Source organism: Bombus huntii, chromosome 17 (assembly GCF_024542735.1).
Source record: "Bombus huntii isolate Logan2020A chromosome 17, iyBomHunt1.1, whole genome shotgun sequence".
NCBI lineage: Eukaryota > Metazoa > Arthropoda > Insecta > Hymenoptera > Apidae > Bombus > Bombus huntii.
The window spans coordinates 5,813,179-5,834,749 of record NC_066254.1 but is presented as its reverse complement, the minus strand read 5'-3'; the positions used below and the strand labels follow the sequence as shown (position 1 = coordinate 5,834,749).

The following is a 21,571-nucleotide window of genomic DNA, read 5'->3' as shown; positions in this document are numbered from 1 at the left end:
GTAAAGAAGTATAAAACATAAATGTAATCTACTTTTTCTTGTTATTTTCATAACTTGCGTTTGTAAACTAGTACAGTCTGCTAAAATATTCATCGCCCTCTCCGTTTCATGTTTGTAGCCCTACTATTCTATTTACTGACATTTCTATTTCATTATTTCTATATATTGTAGTATCTATAATTATCTAGTTATAACACACATATAGAATAGAGTTTGATGTGGACCGAACCTGTCTCGAACAATCGAAAACTCGAATAATGTGCAAGAGTCATGCAATAAAACTTGAAAAGAACATTTTGATAGCGTAATATCGTACACATATTTGAATTTACTTAACTAATTTAATTCATTAAAAATTCGATTAACTGCTTCAATAAAATATTCTTTGTGTTAAACTAAAAGAAAATGAAGTTATGGTAAAGCTTAAAACACCTCAGATAATAGGAAACTTCAATTAAACGAGATTCAGGTAAGGGAGACTCCACTGTATTTATAATTACGAATTTTTTTTTGCAATCTACCGAGATACACCACCTACGTATGTCGTTGCATGATTTAAAAAAGTGGTTGTCTTCCATTATTTTTCTATCTCTTCATTATTTATACATATAAATATTCAAATACACCCTTTGATTTGTCTTTAAAACAGTACAATCTCCGTGACAGTGGAACACATACATGTAACCCGTAACATCGATAGTCAATCTGAGTTAGTGGATTTATCCACTGAGAGATTTTCTGGAAACAAATGTAACAGCGAGGGAACGCTGTAATCTGAACTAATTGGGTCCGTAGTTCGTCCTAGATAACAATTTTTCTGATTAAATGCTTTGTACAAAAGTACGTGAAAGTCGTCGAGAGTAAAGGTATTCATCGGTAATTTGTACTTTTCGCAGTGAAAGAACGTTCTGTAATTCAGAGTCAACTTTCAAAAGGATATTTGATTATAACGTTTACTTTACTTGAATCCAACTTTGCACATATTCCATATTTGATCTCATTCCAATTTGACTAAGCTTATTTCTTTATTCAACATGTTCTGTCATGAGCTATGATTGCGAGACGTTCTATTTCTATTAAATATTTTTATTATACTGGGTGTCCCAGTTTTTTCCACAAAACTCTACTGGCATATTCTATAACTAAAAATAAGAAAAAAGATGTTATACGAACGCTATTAAATGCTTCGTTCGAAGGTTATAAGAAGAATACGAAATGGCTTCCTTGCTCGATGCCACATAAGCATAGATTGTCGGTTTGTGTTATAATTTCATCTCAAAACTGTTATATTATTAATTTCTCGTTCATTTTCCTTAATTGTAATAAATACGTCGCGAATTCTTTGCACCGACGAAAATTCTCCTTTCACAGTTCTTCACAAGTAAAATTTCGTTGGCGTGATACGTGGCGATCCATCATTGCGAGCAATGGTCACTTAACGATTGACGTATCAGTTGACCAAATCAACGACCTTAGTTATAGTTTGCGTAAACGTATCAAATAGATATCGACGTGTTCTTACATTGTGTCGATAAAACACAAGTCTGCTATCATTTCGTATTTTTGTTATAACATTTTTAATACAGCACTAACAGCCTATATGTATATAACAATTTTTCCTTATTTATAGAATATGCTGGTAGGGTTTTGTGGAAAAGAACTGGGCCACCCTATATATCGATGTACAGTCACCTTAAATTATTCATAATTTGTCATATCGCTTCAGATAAAAGTCGTATAATGTTAGGTTAAATTATCAGTTCATTACTCTTGTTTTTTTTTTAATCAAAATATTCCAAAGTCCTGCAATTTGAGAGAGTATTCTACCGAGTATTATGACCAAATAATTGCCGTAATATAAAAATTCAAATTAACTACCTTAATTATCAAAATATTCTTCAAATAAGTTTCGATGCGAGTAACGTTCAAAATATTATCCATACAGCGCAGTAATTATTTTTAAAACGAGGGTATTCTTGCGTATGCAAATATTTCATTCTCATAAAATTATTCTCGCATGCACAATTAAACGTTACCATACGTTACTTTTCGTTATTATTAAATTTCACTGTTACCGATACATGTGCATTCACCGATAATTGTATTCGTTCAGTTGTGTAAACAATTTTGCGGGTTCTAGTTCACGTTGCAGGAATTTCGAGCGTGTTTAATCGTATCTGCAAGCTATCTCGTGTTTGGATTCAAGAATTAATAAGACAAGTCGCTCATTTGCTGCAACAACGACGTAACTCGAAATTTATTTTGAGTTACTGGTATAGAAAAAAACAAGTATTCTTCTATAAAATCGTGATTTTTGAGCTGTGCTATTAGATATGTCTATTCAACGTTGTTTATTCAACATTCCGAACGAAGGCGAATAAACAATAACGCACCCCAGAAATTTAAAGCTTCTGCAATTCGAACACAAAAATAGTTATCTAATTTTGACGCATAATGATTTTTATTATGCACTACAGAGACTGTGTATTACTGTGTATACAAAGAGATGGACGAACGAGTCTTGTTAGAATATAGCAACAAAGTAACCGAAACACAGTGTTACAACAAGACAGCAGATAGCTGAAAAATTGTGATAAATATGTATGAAAAAGAATCTTTAATTTTGTGCCCTATATCTCCTTTTGAGTTTCGTAACAAATTCTGAATTTATTACAAAATTAATGTAGTGTGCAAAAGGCACACGCGCAAATGTTTTTTTAATGGAACTGTATATTAGTTTTTCTTTACTCCGATAACTGTCGGCAAGCCTAACAACTTTTATCTGAAATACTTTTTCTCTATTCTGCATAATTAAAAAGTTGTAGGAAAGAATAATATTTTTAAGAGTAATTTTTGGGTGGGTGGAAGACGATTAAAATAAACATTGGTTACGATGAAAATGTATTTTATTAAATGTTCAAAATGTTGGCTATTCATTTCTAAGCATTTATTTAGTCCGTTTACGATATTTTGACCGAACGCCTACAGCGAAAGAAGATATGAAAAGAGGGATAAAGAACGTTTGTACATAAATATCTCCAAGAATGTTGTTATCAGTACGAGAAAATATGGTCAAAGATATATTGTCGGATGACAGTTAGAAACTAAAAAATAAAAGATAAGATATATGAGTAAAAAAATTTAAAAAGGATGGTTTTTATTTAAAAATATACTAAAAGGAAGAAAATAATTTTCTTAATCATATTAGTCTTAATCATATTAGTTTACTTCGAAAGTTTTCAGAATTTGAACATTTTCAAAAATTCTCTATTTGATTAGATAAACCTCTGATCTTGATGATTTGAGTTAAACACTCCTCCACTTTTACCTTGTAATCATAAAAGAATTTGCTAGAAATTTTTTCATCCAATAAGTTCATCCAAGAGAAGAGAAGATACGTTGATCGAATGGAGGACGAATCGCAAAATTGATGCAACGTGCTCGCCAGCTTTTTATTTATACTTTATCAGGAAAATTGTTTTCTGCCTTTTAGCAGGTTTCCAAATATAAATCATTCTTTTTTAATCCTCAAAATTTATATTTATATCCACTTATGTATTTACATTTATTTATTCATATTATCATCTATTTAACGAAGGCGAGACCGAATCGTAGCTGCAGTGCGTCAAATATCACCAACGCAATATCTGGCTGCAAATTAGGGCGGTCATTGTTAGATGTAACGCTTGCATTGCTGCGGGAGGCCAACATTTTGAACAGTATCTTCATTAAATAGATGGTAACATGAATAAATAAGTGTAAATGAGGAAGCGTAAAAATGAAATCATTTTTATGTCTTTTTCGCGATTTTCTCGAAAGTGAAGCGAAAACCGAAAAATTTGAAATTTTTGTTTTCCCGCTTATTTGCGTATACTTTACTGTACATGTTATCATCTATTTAACGAAGATGAGGCCGAATCGTAGTTGCGGTGCATCAAATATCACCAGAGCAATGTCTAACTGCAATTACAGCGGTCATTGTCGGACGTAACGTTTGCATTGTTGCAGGAGGCCAGCATTTGAAACAGCATCTTCGCTAAACAAATGATAACAGGAACAAATAAGCGTAAATGACTAAGAGTAAAAACGGAAATTCAAACAAAAACAAGCAGATCTCTGATGGATTTTTCTCATCATTTCCAAGTTTTCACATTTACCTTCAGGATACTCTGTATAACAGCTTCGGAGAAAATAGGTTGTAATATTTCACGTGGTACGTCTATATTCATATTTATGTTACCTAACAATTAATTATGTGTGTGCTGTGGAGAGAATAGCGCAAAGTGTTAAAAATTCTAGCGTGTCGTAGAATTTAAAATTATAAGCGTGATTATTGCCCGAGATATATGTCCTTTCGAATTTCTATCTCCACCTTTAGCACCTGTTCACACTGCTAAGAGATTGCGTAAATGTAATAGAGCGATCCATTTCCCAATGCAATATAATTTTAGGTAATATAAAATATTTTTTAATTTATGTAACTTAATTTATCATGAAAAGTGAAATTAACATTAGAAACTAATTAGTTTGGTCGACTTAGGTACGAGAAAGGTGCACTCGACTGATCAGAATTTCTTTGCCTTCGTATCTACTTAATCGCGAAAGGATTCGATCGCAATATTAATAAACGAAGAAGAAAATGTAAAAGCGGAAAGTTGAAGTTCTATCTACAAAGTCGAATGTGTCGTTACAGATACACCTTACACATACATAAATCCGCCACTGTTTTAACGTTTGGCTACAGTATTCTCCAGCGGAAAGTTTTTCCATCGCTTGGCGAAAATTGCGTCAGGATGGTTAATGGTCGTCACGACGGACGGAGCCCATCAGCAAACCGAGAAGAATGCATTCAGAGTCTAGAGAATAAAAGGGAAAAATAGCTGGGACGAATGTCACCAACAAAGCGTTGACATCTCTGCTGTGACTAACATCCTTTGTCGTGAAATTTATTGCTATTGAAAATAATAGTCCTCTCTACTCGCCTGATATATTTTTATTGTATTTTATATTTATATTTCTTACTTCCCGCAATATACTATTATAGAAAAACGAGCTTTACCTGCGCTAGTACATTATTATTTCATTGAGCCGAGGTTAACGTATCAATTTCTACTCTGAAAATTCCACTTTGAGAAATAAGCTATTCGCCGAATGTACGACATAACGAATACCATTAAATTATCAATGTATAGCAGTTAATTTCTTTCGAAATAAACTGTATGCCTAACAAAACAAGATATAATTCAACAAAAATGTACAGAGTATTTCGTTTACCTTGTTCGAAACAATATCTTTGTTACTTTTACAGATATCAAAAACTGTACGAGGTAAAAGTTCTTTGGTTTAGAGTCTCAAATATCGTGATTCGTGTTATTATCCGCCAAGATCGTCTTTCTTCGATTCCTCAAAGTAGTCGACGATCTTTTTAATAAAAACGTCATATTCTTACGATCGTGTTATCGTATCTGATAAGAAATGACTTTAAAGATATAGATATATCGACCTCGAAACAACTTTGGGTAGAATTTGCGATAATTTGCAACGAGTAAGAAATCGAGCATTTTCTTAGTTTTGCCCCAAATTTGTATCACTCGGCGAGAAATGTTCGATATGGCCTCCATTATTTTCAACACGTTTTCGTATACGACGCATGAATGATGGTCTTGCACTTTCGATCATAGTTACAGCCGCTGCTGTGCATCCGCATAATTTCTATAAATTAGCACCATTCCTCTTTTTTCTTCTTGACTGTCTTCTTGACTTTGATCAACATCTTCGTTCCATTGTAATCGTATTTCGATTCGTATGGTGCTTATAATTGTTACAGGTAGTAATACCAGGAGTGTCATCACACAAAATTGATACTTGGCAACACGATTTATTGGTACTTTGAAAATAAAGTAAGTAAGCCATTTATTTATTTATTTATTTATTTCATTTAAAACCAATTTCTATATTCGATGGTTTATTACATTCTCCATTTCTTTACAAAAGTTAATAACTTTCTTTTAGAACTGAATCGATGAGAGGATATCCTTAAGACTGTTGTCGACATTATGCCTTTTCCTTTCTTTATCACTTATGGGACACTATGATTATGCGTGTGATCGATGGTCTCATTTAATAGGACTAGTTTCCAGTATGTACATGCGTCTCAGTCAGTGTATTCTGATCTTATCCTGGCCATTGCGGTTTATTCTGTACCGTCGGAGTCTTTGTTTACCTTCAAATCAGAGACTGATTTTCTATTACAATTTTGCCATAATACGTTCCAATTTTGTTTGCATATGGCTTCAACATGTTTTACTATGTCAAACGATGTTTTGCGTGTGGGAAGCTGGCTCTGCTCCTCTGTAGTTGCAATTTTTGGCGTTAGATCGCCTGATTCATTTCCAATGTGTTTATTTCTCGTGGGGAGGGATCCAGCCTTTGACAATTTTTTATCGGAAATTAATAGTATGTGGTATATTTCTGGAGCAACTATGTTGGTTTTAGCTTTGCGTTCTGAGTCTTGCATATCATTGATTGCGATAGGAGAAGCACAGAAAATTATGAACCGAAATTCCTTGCAATCGTGTACATTGTCGAGTGGTGAAATTGGCGAATACATTTCAACTGTGATGGTGTTGCTAGCTTGTTTAAAAGAATATTTGACGTTACTAGCACCGGTAACGTAACTAGCTACTGTCGCAAAATGGTTTTTGGACCTGCATAGATGTATTCGTCGTAATAGACGTATCTACGTTTAGTGGATATGGAGTTATTAATGTCCATGCAGATAAACCGCGTGTCCTGATTTTTCCATGGGTAGCGGAATATATTTTGAATCTTTCGGATATTTACGGACCCTTTGATAAAGGATGTTAGTCTGATTCCGCTGTAAACACGAGCAATGGAATTTCGAACGAACTGCACTAAAAATGATAGCGTTTCTAGAGGTACAGGCTTTTACCGCATATTTCAAGCATGAATATTTTCTGCTGTACGTCAGGAACGATTCTCCAGCTTCAAGCAGAACAAGGCACCAGGTGTGGAAAGCACCAACTGCAATTCTTAGACTTGCGTTACGGATTGGATCGAGTTTTTTCAAATTTGTGAATATAGTCGAATTATATACCGGGCGTGTTTTATAAGCTTGTGGTTGCACAAACTTTGTGTATTTATGCTACTGATTTGAAAACATTTAACGTTTTCTCATAATTGTTTTGTCATATTGACCAAATAGGTTTTACCCTAAACAACATACCACGCATTTTAGTAACACTGAGAAATTTAGGGGCATTGTTTTCCAGATTACTATTATTATATAATATAAATTTTAAATGATTACAATGTCAATAATAGATGTTTCTAACAACTTTTTAAGTGAAATATAATATCGATTTTTCACTTTCTTCCTTCATTTGTTTCATACGTCTTATTTTAAATTTGGGAATCAGTGCAAAAGAAAAGTCATGCGCGTTTAAGTGAAATAAAAATGTTTCTTGGGTATATGTATAATAATTATTATTACATCATATCTATTTTGCTTGATTTAGCTATAAAATCGGCGGTGTAAAAAATCTACTCGTGTCATCGACTTGGGAAAATCAAATACGAAACACGCGTTGAATTGTTTATGACATGTTTCTTTCCGCACCTAATTGTTTTCTTCGATCGATTCTAATAAACAAATAAATACTTTTGATACTTAAATTTAGTTGAGAATGATCGTAGCTGCTGTGAGAATATTGAAATCAAAAAATGTAAAATTACACGAAAGTTTTTCCGAGATACAGTATCATTTGCTATTATTAGACTCGCGGCGTTTGGGCATTTATGGAAAATATAAACAAAAATGCATAGAATGTGCAACGATATATCCAAAGCAAAGTACTCTTTGTTATATTTAGATTTCGTTTCTTTAGTTGTGTTTATAAATATAAAGTATTAATTACGTTGTAATGTTTCTAATGTAATTAGCTATAGTTGCATAATGTGTTAACGCTTGGATAGTAAATTTCATTGATGAAACAGAAAATAGTGGAAAATATGTACGACTTGATACATTTTATCTAATAGTAAACACCATGCTTCACTTACATGGGAAGAAGTATGCAAACATCTGTGTTACGTTATACTACGGTTGAAGAATTTTTGTTTTCCGTTAGAAATATTTATCAATAGCCGTACTGCGAATGTGAAAGAATTTCACCGAATTTTTATCAAATAAGAGCATATCCATTATGATTGCAGTAGAGCCATCCATTTCTACTCGGCAGCTCTTTTTGACGTTGGCGAGGTAGACGATGAAAGTAGAATCAGAATAATTAGCATTCAGTTGCCGGAGTTGACTGAGGTTGCTACCAGCCTACGTGAATAGAAAAGTGGAAGAAAAGACGAGAAGAAAAGATTGTATAAACGGTCTAAATGAATTAATCGTGCAAAGAACGTTCTGTTTTTGTTATTTGCTCGAATGATATTTAACCTACGCCTCGTGAACGTGCATAACTTGCCGTCACTAGCTACATCAAGGTCATTTGGAGCACTCTCACGGAGAATTCACGGATAGAACGAAATGCGGAACATTAATTCGAGCCACGGACGAATGCGGAGAAAGGCAAATGAAATGTCGCCCAGAAAAATGTTCGCTCTAGTGAATCTTCAGATGCACGGGATAAAGAAAATAATTAGAGATATTGTCTTCCACTTGGCATTCGGCCACGACAGAAGCAACTGCTAACTGTTATTCGACCAACTAACTGTCAGAAAGCGTCGGTCTAGCTATTTCTGAGTTGATCGTGAAATAAAAGTTGCGCTATTCTTTCAAAGTCTGAATTCTCTCATTGCCACTTTATTATAAAGTAGCATACAACATCAATATTCATTAATGTTTGAAGCACTTTGTTCCATCGAAGTCTGTTCCACTCGTGTGAATTAAAAATTAATTTATTATTTCAATATCGGACTGTTTATTTTGAAAGTGACGCAAGTCCATTTTCCTTCGTTTTATTAGACATTGAAACGTTTGCGTCTTCATCGATTGAAAAATCCTAATGAAATCTACTTACAAATTCGGCAAATCGAAAATTTGAAAAAATCTCAGACTCGACAAAACTGTGCAAAGCAACCTTGACTTTTCGTATTATTATGAATACGTAGCAAACTATATAAGACGGAGGAAAAAAGTTCATTTAAAAGTTGTAGTGTTCTTTATTTACACGTATAATCTTTGAAGAGTTTCTTCAAAATGTACAAACGAGTATAACGCTGATCGTGATCTCTTGCCAAGATGAAGCACCTCGTGCAAATTATTTACATTAATTAAACTGTACTGATTATATTTCATTATTTACGTAATTTCTTCTATGTACAAACATCGAGATTTAAAGCAACCTTTTCATAAAATTCTTATTTAAAAATCATACCAATTATTTCTTAATCTATTTGAATTGAAACATAAATTACAAGTCAAATAACAAATAAGACAAAAATAATTTAGAAAGCATAGAAACGACGCTTGTTTCCAACGCTAAATATGAGTTTGCACGAAAGTTTAGAAAGGTGATGTTTGATACGGTAAAATCAAGGATGCTAGAAAGACAGATTGCAATAAATATCTGAATATTTTTCAAAAATGATGAGACATAAAAAATTACATAACATTTACACAACTTGGCAAAGCGATGTTACGTACATGGACAATTAGACTAGATATAAAATTGATTTTAAAATTTACATATAATGTTCCTGTAGATTCTCTATGCAACGTCCACTTCAAAAGTAAACATTAACAAACATACAGATTTCAACCACACATACTTGTAACGATATGTGATATTAGGAAATTAATAAAAACTATCCAGCATCGATTCAAATATTTTACTAGCAGTGACATGATAAAACAAACAGAGTAGAATGATGACAAAAAGGACGACGTATTACGAGATTGAACACGTAATCGAATAAAATTGCTGAGCGAACAAAAGAAAGAAAGAAGACATGTAGGAAGTAAACTTATTAATGCTTTTCTTTTTCTTCGCAGATAGAATCGAGAATATGGATTACATTAAAGACACAAAAAGTAGTTGGACTTGGTAACGAAAACGAAGAATGCTACATAAAGGATCGGAGAAATTGAAATGTCATTGTCCCTGACTGCCGTGCGATTAGAACTGACAACCAATTCACCTATTTCGTTTCTGTTCGACTTGGTTACTCGTTGAAACGGTTAATCGGAAAATCTTTCCAATTTCTTCGTGAAATCGTGTAAAGGTTCGTAGCAGCAATAATTCTTTAATCGCATGATGTTGCATCAAGTTTCGCAACACGAAACACTAGCTATAGACGAAAAACTTTCGGCCATAATTCTGCAACTAGTCAACCGATTCGACTAAAATTTATTTCAGCATTTAGCTTAATCAGGGAAAATTTCTATAAAATTTTATTTGAATGTAGTGTCTTCTTTTGTACAGTAATCATTTACCTGATTTTTCTCAACTTTCGGTCCTAACAAAATAATAGGTCTAGTTACCGAGAAACAGAAACTTTAACCCTTTGCGCTCCGAATTTTATTTCAATTTCGTTACCAGCAGCTCCCGAAGCTTAACTGTTTTATTTGAAATTTACTTTAACTAAAAAATAAGACAATTTAAATAAATAAAAAAGAAAGAAATTCACTTAAATACCAATTTTATTCACACTACTGTTGTATTTTGTAATTTTTAAGTGTATCATATATCTTGAAACAATTTCCAGGATGCAATCCTGGTTTTCTTTCGCACGTTTCACAAAAGAAATGTGGAACTGAAAGACAAAGGAACTCCTGAGATAAAAACCGATGTCGAGTCACACTCGACATAGGAGTGCAAAGGGTTAACAAACTAAGATGTTATTAATAAATTCATCCTCTTCGTAATTCATTCAACTAGATCTTGCACAGTTTTCGATTCGGCAACGATATTAAACTATCTTGTCGACAAATTTGTCACGAAAGGTGATCAATATGCCCCGAAAGTGGCATGGGGGAAACCACTACTTTAAACCGAGCGTGTAAAGACAGTTCTTTACGATGAAGCTGTAAACTTAACAAAGGGAACGCGACGATTCGCTTAATTTTCAAAATAAAGAAACGACAAAGGTTGTGGCGATGACCAAGAAACACTAGCATATTCCATACCGATATAAATAGTTAACGCTTAAACAGTATATTATTATTTCCTCTAATTTTCGCTCATTTGGGTGACATTCTAGGATGAGAAGAAGTTTAATCTAGATGGACCAGACCGTCTTGTACGCTATTCATACGGTTTGCAGCGCGAATCACCTTATTCTCCTAAACGAAATTTTGGTAGCTTTTTTTTTTTAGTAAATTTTTGCTTTTCGGCATTCGGCAAGACAACTTCGGCGTTCGTCCGTACTCGTATAGATTCACATTTTCTATCACACTCGCGCCGTTCTCCAATGGGTACATTTATGCGCCATAATGCGACAGTTTACGTTCCTGGAAACTCTAAGCAGTAACTGCAAGAAAGAAAAATCAGACATCTCTTATCCTGATTATCCCTATCGAGAATCCTTGGAGTCAACTTATGCGTGACGTATACGACAATTGTCGCCAATTGAATACCGTTCCCGAAATCTAAGCTGAGATATCGGAGGCCCGGAACCGCGTTACTCCGAAACTGTTGCAAAATCTAGCCGAATCAAAAACGAATAGGATGAATTTATCGATGATGATATTTCTAGTAACAACTTTTCAAACAAGCCCATCTAACATATTGAAGTTTCGAGAAGATAGGAGATTCCGATGAAATTGGAAAGCGTCACCTGCCATTTTTTTTTTTTAAATTGTTTTTGTAAACGAAACTAAGAAGCAACTGTTATGCGGAGATTCGCATATTTGAGATTTGAATCTTGTACGTAGCTTGACGTAGGTATGCGCGTAGGACATCGTAGACAGCATGATCGTATTTACTCTATTACCGCAGTAAACGCAATTACTCAAAGTGCTTAAATTCTTATTTAGAAATGCCGTCATGGTAGGTTGATATAAATTTGACATCGATGTAGTACGAGGTTTATTTCGGACGCTGAGAATTTTGCTAAATATCAGCGAATAAATGGTTAATGTTGTACAGAAGTATCTTCGTGGCTAGTTATTTCTGTTGCGTGTTACATTAAATTATACTCCCATAGTTTACAATTTTAAAACACAAAATTGGAAGCACTTTGTATACATGGACGATAATTGCGAAACTGAAATTCGAGTATATGAAATTTTTGTATAATTTGTAGAAATTTGTATCATCAATCGATTCTGTTACATCATCTTCCGATAGAATAAGTCTGCTGAAAATGAGAGAAGGCGTACTTAATTCTTAAAGTTAACTAACATTATTGCAGATTGTTTACTTTTGTTAATTACACGTAAATCTTACCGAATAAATTTGTTTTACGTAAATTTAATGTTTAATTACCTCAACGAAATCTATCAAAAATATGTTTTCTTTTGTAATTTTAACATCGCTATCTTATCCTTGTTAATTTACATTTTAATAAATCGACTACGGATTTTTATGCAAATGATTATTATAACAACTACTACGCTTTGGATATTGCGCATATTTTACCATATTATGTACATCTTCCACATTCTTGCAACTTCAGGTTTCCTATAGATGCATAAAATTATATTCCACGTATTCCAATTGTATTAGCGTGTAAGAAAACCACATTTATCCAATGTTGTGCAAAATCTCCGATGCAGCCGAATACGAGTGTTTCTTATTTCTTCATCCTTTAATTTCAGTTTGAAAACAGGCAAGAACGTTTTTATAAGACAAACGACAATTATAATTTTAAACAATACGGATACACATATGCATACAAGGAATACAGAACGTTAGTCGTTTCGTTCTCCTGGAGAATGTCACTCGGGATTCGACGAATGATAGATAAAAGCAATTTTTCCACGATAACGCTGTAAACGTAATATCTTGTAATTAACGTTTTCTAGTCAAGCTTATTGTCAGTAAACCGAATTAAATTGTATAAATTGTTGGAAGCGTAAACTCCGATTCGTGAGATCTATATAGAATATCGACGTAAGTGGAACGACATGATAAATCAGAATTATCGTTGTAACGCTTTTACGTATGTGTCTAAGCGATATGTTCGTAGTGGAAATAAGTGGATGAAAAGTGAAAAAAGAGAAGACATTTGGATGAAAGGTGTGAAAGAATTAAATTAATCCAGTGGCATAAAACGTGAAAGCAGTCATGATCATCAACAGGTTCTACGAGTCAGCCGGAAGTCATTGGCAGTTCTCCAAAGAAGAGTTCACAAGGGACGCCGGTCCACAGGTGCTCGGAACGAGCATAGTGGCTCGGGAAAGAGCGCTACATATATGTCGCTACTGAATGAATTGGCAAAGGGTGCCACGAACAAAAGAAGTCTACGGCATTCGTGCATACAAGGTTCTTGTGTTCACTTAGAAGACCTCTGCAGTTACTCTTTAAAGGAATTACCTACCTCTCTCACACGCTTCGCTATTTCCACTTGAATTTTCTGTATTTTTGATCAAGCGATTAGTCTTTTATCCGACACCTCTCTACAAAATTTACATATACAAAATTTAAATTACGCTCCACAGAAATAATACTATTTCAAATTGCGAATAGCTTAGTTTTCGTTTTAAATCGATTGTTCCAATAGAATAATTACACGATAACAAGCAGATTAATAAGTTGTCGCTTATAGGCTGATAGACAACGCGAATATTAACGAAGTTGTTCGGCAGCAATCGCTTTAAAAGCGTCAGTCCCGTATCTACTATTCAGATATTCAGGTATCCAATAATCTTTCCCGGTTAGTATCCGTTAGTCTTTTCCGTTGTTCCGCTCTCAAAGCAATGGTCTTTATTAGAAACCAACTTTGAAGCATATAGTAATCGATATTAGCGACGAAAGCATCGTATCGTTGGAATAACTTGAAGGATTTTCAACAGGTATGTGTAGTGTATCAGTCAGATCGGATCGCTTGATACTTTATTTATCAACACTTTCTCTTCTCTAAAACACTTCCAAGCAAGTTCAAGGTCCTATGATATCATAACTATGACTCAACAAACATGAACGACGATATTTCCAAACGTGTAATTTCCACACTGGAGCAAATCGTTCCATTTATTTTATTAGTTTAGCATGGAATAATTCACGATATCACCATTCACTGGTCGATCTAGATCGAATCGTAAATTTATTACTACGAAGTAAATAGAAGCACTTGACGGATGAATAGACGGAGCAAACTGAGACAAACTTTTCGCAATTAACGGCATCGTCGACGTTTTTAAATTCGTTAATTAAGACAACGTAAAAGAATTTGTCAAAACGGATCTCGAAGACGTACTTTTCAACGATCGAGATCTCTCGGCGAAAATCACGTGGAAAACACAATGCAGAACGTAAGTTTCTTCGAACGACAAAACGTAGGTTATCTTGGTCACACAACTGACGCGCACTTCTCGATCGTTTATGTGGATTTTACAGGTTTCGTCGCACATGGAAACAACAAACGAAAGTGGAAGCACCGAGACTAGTAAAGCGAAGGAAACCGCGGTCAGTTTGAGACCGAGGAAATTTCATCAACAGGTTCCCAGCGAATTAAACCGTACACGATCGCAGTCGATTTGTCGTCAAATAGAAATCTGGCTGGCAAGTTTTCCAGCGAAACGGTCATCGAGCGAGTGTGAAAACGCGTTTCGATAGACAAGATCCGGCTGTCATGATGTAACCACTTACCCGATTAAAAGCTGCTCGGAGATGGATTCGAGGAAGCGTTCGAAGAAACGTTCGAGAAGCGACGAAAACGAGGCAAACGACGAAATCCTTGGCCGTAGCCTTAAAAGCATAGCACTGTTCGCGGGCCCTTTTCGTGCGTACGGCTAAGGGGGCAGATTGGCACGCGCGCGGTTTCACTCGTGGGGGTGTCGCGGTGCGACTGTAGCACAATCGCTACCCTCTCACGCTCTCACGGTCTCCATCCCTCCGCTCTCTTCACCCTTCCAGCGCTTTGCCACCCTCTCTATCCTATTCTCTCCCTCCGCCTCTGGCGTACCCTCGCCCCTTGCCTCCCCTCGCCCTGTCTTTCTTCCTTTCCTCGTTTGTTCTCTCTTCGTCCAACGCCGACAACCTATCTCCTCTCGCCCGTTGCCATCTAATTCGGTTTCTCTCTTTCTCCTCGTCTCTCCTCCCCGACCGCGTCCCTCTATCTCGTCCGCTTCCACCCTTCTATTTCTGTTTCCGTCTGGAGCCGTCGAGTATCCCCACTACCGAAAGCAGCAAGCCACTCCTGCAGCAGCGGCGTGCCTTTTCCAAAAGCCCCACTCACGACTCTTACGTGATAACCGAGGTGGCTGGTTGACGGGGCGGCTGACTGACTGACTCGCTTGGATCGCTCTGTACGCTTGCGAAAGCCGCGCAGCATCCTCTAATCGGCCCGCGCACGCCTTCGCGCTACCAAATTCTATGCGCATCGCGCTCTTCTCTCCGGCTACCTGCTTCTCAGCTGGATTTACGCGCACCGCTACGTCCTTTCAATGAATCTTGCCTTTCACCTTCCTCCCGCACAATCCTCTCCTTCGGATTTCGATCATCGTGTGCCTTCTACACACGCAAACTAAACACGCACTGTCGGCCCTCTTTACTTTATCCCGTCTGTTGGCAAACGTTCGTCCGCGTATATATACGTGTACCGCGAGTTGACGCTTCAAAAACTGACACAATTTCCACCTGCTTTCTTTATCCTCATCTACCTGTCGCCTGTATCTCTGTCGAATATCAAACAGACGAACCTGTCCTTCGTTCTTCCCTTGCATTCACGTTAACACTTTATTTCGATCGCGTTTCGATCCTCGAACGAGTTTGAACGAAAAAGTTTCGTTTCTAACTACCAAAGCATATCGACAGAAAATGATCAGAGCAGTTAACGCATCATAGAAACGCGCACTGAAAGCTAGAGAATTACAAATGCTATTACAAGTGCAACAAGTAGAAATGCTTACATCTGTTTTCTATTACGACGACTTTGTAGAAACCAACGTTGTCGTATTTACAGAACGCAGCTCTCAGTTTGTCTATAATCTAATAAGCGGGGTCATGTAACATCGATCGTAGAAACTATGAGCAGTTCGTCATCTTATTGTTAGGCCAAGTTCTCGTCGGTTACGGTATCGTCGCACGTATTTAAAGCGTGAAATATTAAACGTTTGAATCTGTAACGAACGAATGTTGTCAGTTAGAAAATTATTTATTAAATGCGCGACACTTACACTTATAGAAGTCATCCATATATGGCGTATTAGCATTTATTTGCAGTATTATATATATAGCAGGCAAGTATAGTGGAGAAGAGTACAGAAAATATCGAGTACAGAGAAGAGAGAAAAGTGGGACAATAGCGGGAAACTAGCTGCTTTCTATTCTATAAATTCGTATATTTCTCACTTCACTTGCGATGCGAGAGCGAAACACCTAAATCCTATACATTTTTCATACACGTATGGAAAGATATAGAGAAACGTAGGATATAAATAGAAGCTAAAAAAATTGGAATAATATAGCTTGATGTAATACCCGATAAATATATGTGTTTTCAGATATAACATAATCTTTTTCTCAAGAATTCATCTTGATTTTAATATTCTTAATTTACGATAGATGTCTATACTATTGAACAACTTTCGCGAATATGACAAGATGTTTACTTGTATCGAAGTAACAATAATTATTATATATAACATGGATAAGCTTAGTTGTTTACCTCTCTTAACAGAAAGGAACAAGAATTCCCCTCACAATATATTAAATAATGATTGAATTATTAATACAACTTTTGTCTGATCGGAAATAAAAACAGAACGCAAAAGAGAATCTTTTATACAAAAATGTAACGATCAAATAATTAAAATCAAATGTCGAAGCACTAGCATTAACAATCTCATAATGCTCAAATGTTTTAATCACAGTACAAAGTCGTGGAACGATGCAAAAGTTTGTTATATATTTGTGTATATATATATATATATATATATATATACACACGCATATATATATATGTAATATCGTGATATAATGTGTTTACAAAGAGTGGACAATAGAGATGTTAATCAGACAGAAAAAGACGATTGTTGTTCAACCTGAACTATTCACGCCAAACGCACAGAAAACAGCGCACTCCACACTCTCTCGGCAACGCCACTCGCAACCTCTGCTTTTCGACTCGCACGCTGCTTTTCGACTCGCACGCTGCTTTTCGACTCGCACGCTGCTTTTCGACTCACTCTCTCGCCGTTGCCGCATTCTGTTGCCTTTTTCCTAGGCCCACCGCACACGTGTTCTGCAGACGCTCGTGGCCAGGGTCACGTAGGTCTTTTCCACGAAACTATGCACTTGAAAAGACCGATGACACATTTATGGGCCCGACGACGCCTCGGCTCTCGCGACATTGTTCATAGTTCGCCCGATATTTCTTAGGCCTTTCGTCCACGATACTACATTCGGCCATCCTGCAATAACATCTGCCCTCAGATGTTGCCTTCTATCTCGCTGTCATCAGATGCGTCACTTTCGGCGTTTAGGACCCAAGGTTTCATAAAATCGAGGTGTGTGCGGGTCCTTCCTTCGGTACTGCTTCGCACGCTTTCTTCTTTTCTTGTAATTTTGCAGGTTCCCTTCTAGCTTACCTATGTTTCGTTCGGTTAGGCTACAGTCAAGGCAGTTGGATACCACGTGTTCGACCTTTTCGCGTAACCCCTTGAACCCGAAGTCCTTCTTGACCATAGCTTCTGTTTTGGTAACCTCAAAATGCCCACGCTCGTGCGCTTGCCTGACTACTTGAGCCCGCATCGCCTTCGATACTACTATTAGCACATCGTCTTTACACTCCTTATACAAAATATTATTTCTTAGTACCTGCCCATCGGCCTGACTGCACGTTGCGGCTTCCAAAATCCTACGGACTTCAATGTCCTTGTTCTGTGCCCTTCTCAACCGTGCAATCAGCCCGTCTTCACTCTCCGTTACATACATAGTGCTCGGCAAGTGGTTCCTACTCAGCGCATCTACATGAGGCATACTTTTCCCCGGCCGATGACACACCTGATACTTAAACTCGCCTAGTAACAAGGCCCATCTAGCCACACGCACACACAAATCTTTCTTTCTAACTACACCTATCGGACTCGCATACTCCGAGTCTGACGATTTGATGACACCCTCGTTTGTCCACACTTCCATCAGATCATCTTCTTCCTTTCTTTCCGACGGCGCCAGTCTTCGCGGTCTTCGCGCTGCCGGCTTGTCGCTTTCCAAAACTACTTTTGCGGTTATTCCGACGTCTCGCTTCTTCTCCGGCCTATACCCCCTAACGATATCTCGAATCGCTTCACGATAATGCGGTTCCTGTACGTGTGTTAGGTCTGTTTCGTCAGTCCGTTCTACTACGTTAATTCTAAACACATCCGACACGTCTTTGTTAGTCTGTTCGTCAAGCCGCAAGAAAGTCACTTCGCCCCGTTTAACCCGTAACTCTACCTGATCCAGAAAATCAGTGCCTAACAACAGGCCGTGCTTCGTCAATATTTTGTTTGAAACAACGTGCAAAGTGATTGGCAGTTTACACCCATCAACCGTCATTACCTTAGTGAATTCACCCCAGGTCTCATTGCCAGCGGAACCAAAACCGTCGAACTTAAACTTGCATTTACCTAGCGGTGGTGACCCTAACCTCGCATACTCGTCTGATCGAATGAACGTGAGATCACTACCCGTATCCACTAGTGCCACAAACCTACAATCATCTATCGCCACTTCTTTCACATACTTCCCTTTTTCGAATCTTGACACTACGCAAGTCTCTTTCGGTCGTGCCGTACACCTCGCTGCAATATGTCCAAATCCGCTGCACTCGAAACACCTAACACCTTCTCCCCTCTCCGGACACTTAACACTTAGATGATCCTCACTATCGCAAATGAAGCATCTTCTTTTCTTCGTTGCGTCTACAGATTGACTGGGCTTCCCGTTCTTCTGGGTTTTAGCCGGCTTCACAATCGACTTTGCTCTGCGACTCTTCTGTTCTTCGTACATCACTAACCTCTTCCTCAACTCTTTGATTGACGTAGCGCCGTACAATATAGCCTTATTGTTCTCGTCGTCTATTATTCCGTCCACTATGTATTCCACCTTTGCTTCCTCCTCCATGTCCACATGGCTGGCTATTTCGAGCATGCGGTACATGTAGGCCAAACATGCTTCATCACTCTCCTTTTTTGTTTCTTCAAGTTTCTGATGTACTTGCCTACTGTTGACTTTCCTCGAAAATTCTTTCACTAGCCCCCTCTTCAACTCATGCCAAGTCCTGGCATGACACTCGAAGCTCGCGAATATTTTCGCTGATCCCTTCAGCAGCTTCCTGGCGTAGACTGCCTTCTGCCCATCCGACCACATGCACGTATCAGCGACTTCCTCGAACGACTCGAACCATCGTTCGACATTTTCACCTTTGTCGCCACTAAACGACTCTAATGCATCTTCGACGTCTCTAAAACTCAGTGTCGAACCAACGCATGCCCTTCGACAACATTCGTCACGGTCCTGATACACCCTTCGCGTATCTCTCTTGTATCCTCTTGCGTTTTTCTTGTCATCTTCATCCTCACTTTCGTCGTCGCTTTCTTCTTCCGACGATACGTCGTTACCATCCATGGCCGCTTGTAGCCGTGCGCGTAATTCTACTTTTCTTCCCGTCGTTTTTAAACCCAAACTAGCGAGGCGCTCCTTCAACTCCTTCGTATTCATTTTCTCAACATCTTCATCTTCGTTACAATCACGCTCAGCTCTCTGTACGTTTCCTAGATCTCGTTGACCGGTTAGCTCTTCACCGCCCGTCGATCTCTTAGGACACGATTGTCCAGCCCTACACGCCCGATTCAGCCTTGCAATCAGCACTGACCTCGCACCCGATATAGGGAGGTTCATTCGCGCGAGCTTACTCCTCAGCTCCTCCATCGTCGAACCCTCTTCACCCGACAATCGCTCGTCCCCGACGTTTGCCATTTTTCACACTACACAAACTTAAACCGTCGACGATATCGTCTTTTACTGCACCGCGCACCGGTAAATTCACAACTAGCTCGAATAGCTCTGTTAAACCGTTTCGTTTTCTGTCTTGTCCAATCCCGGACGAGCCCCCAAAAATATGTAATATCGTGATATAATGTGTTTACAAAGAGTGGACAATAGAGATGTTAATCAGACAGAAAAAGACGATTGTTGTTCAACCTGAACTATTCACGCCAAACGCACAGAAAACAGCGCACTCCACACTCTCTCGGCAACGCCACTCGCAACCTCTGCTTTTCGACTCGCACGCTGCTTTTCGACTCGCACGCTGCTTTTCGACTCGCACGCTGCTTTTCGACTCACTCTCTCGCCGTTGCCGCATTCTGTTGCCTTTTTCCTAGGCCCACCGCACACGTGTTCTGCAGACGCTCGTGGCCAGGGTCACGTAGGTCTTTTCCACGAAACTATGCACTTGAAAAGACCGATGACACATTTATGGGCCCGACGACGCCTCGGCTCTCGCGACATTGTTCATAGTTCGCCCGATATTTCTTAGGCCTTTCGTCCACGATACTACATATATATATACGCATATATATATATATGTATTTGTACATTACATTGGAAAATTTCTATTTGAAGATTACACGTTTTATCGGGAAACACGATATACGTATAGACGCATGTATGTAAAAGAAGTACATGTATGGTTTAGACTCGCGACTCTACAGCTTCGCACGAATGGAGATCGGTTTAAAAAGTTGACTTTGACCTACAAAATCAAATTTTTATTCCATTTTATCACATAAAAAGTGTCAAAAAACTATATCTCGAAGCTCAGATGCAAAATAAATAATTCCGCTTATAATTTGATTATTTATCGACGTACGTTAATATCGTAATCATGACCAATTAGTTCATTTGTGGTGAACAGAAATTTGCGATAACTTTACTCCACTAACAAGACAACAGAAAGTTATTTCTTATATATATGCTATTTTATCCCATAACATAATAATATTTATATAGAAATAAAGACCACATGTACCGCGCTAGTTATGAAAACAAACGTGTATTTAATAACAATATTTACATGTTTACCACTTTACGTACACGCATATGAATCAATCTAAAAATGCGATCGATTTGGCACCTTCTATTTGTTGGTTTGTTCGTCACACAACAAACACGCTGCTTAATTTCGTAAACTACTTTGATCAATATGTCCGATATAACGTGTTTTGTGTAGTATTGTGTTTGATTACTTGAACCGTGAAATGCTGTGTCACGTTGTAATTACTTTTCCATTATTGCGACTTTGCTATAAAATCAAAAGCTACGATACTTTCCTCCATTCGCGCATTTACTCCCTCATCTGTAACAATTCCTGTGTACGTTCACATAGACTATATCGTAGCATCGTGAAATAATCATGTAAAACTCGATAAACTTGTAAAGAGTACGAA

General features: G+C 37.4%; 1 protein-coding gene across 1 annotated transcript in view; it reads right to left on the bottom strand.

The window, feature by feature from the left end:
• The window catches only part of LOC126875174 (lachesin-like), a 549,607-nt gene extending 532,572 nt beyond the window's left edge, over positions 1 to 17,035 (bottom strand). The window contains exon 1 of the mRNA XM_050637912.1: positions 14,784 to 17,035. The gene's annotated coding sequence lies outside the window, so the exon portion shown is untranslated. The remainder of the gene's footprint in view (positions 1 to 14,783) is intronic.
• Positions 17,036 to 21,571: the final 4,536 nt, after the last annotated feature.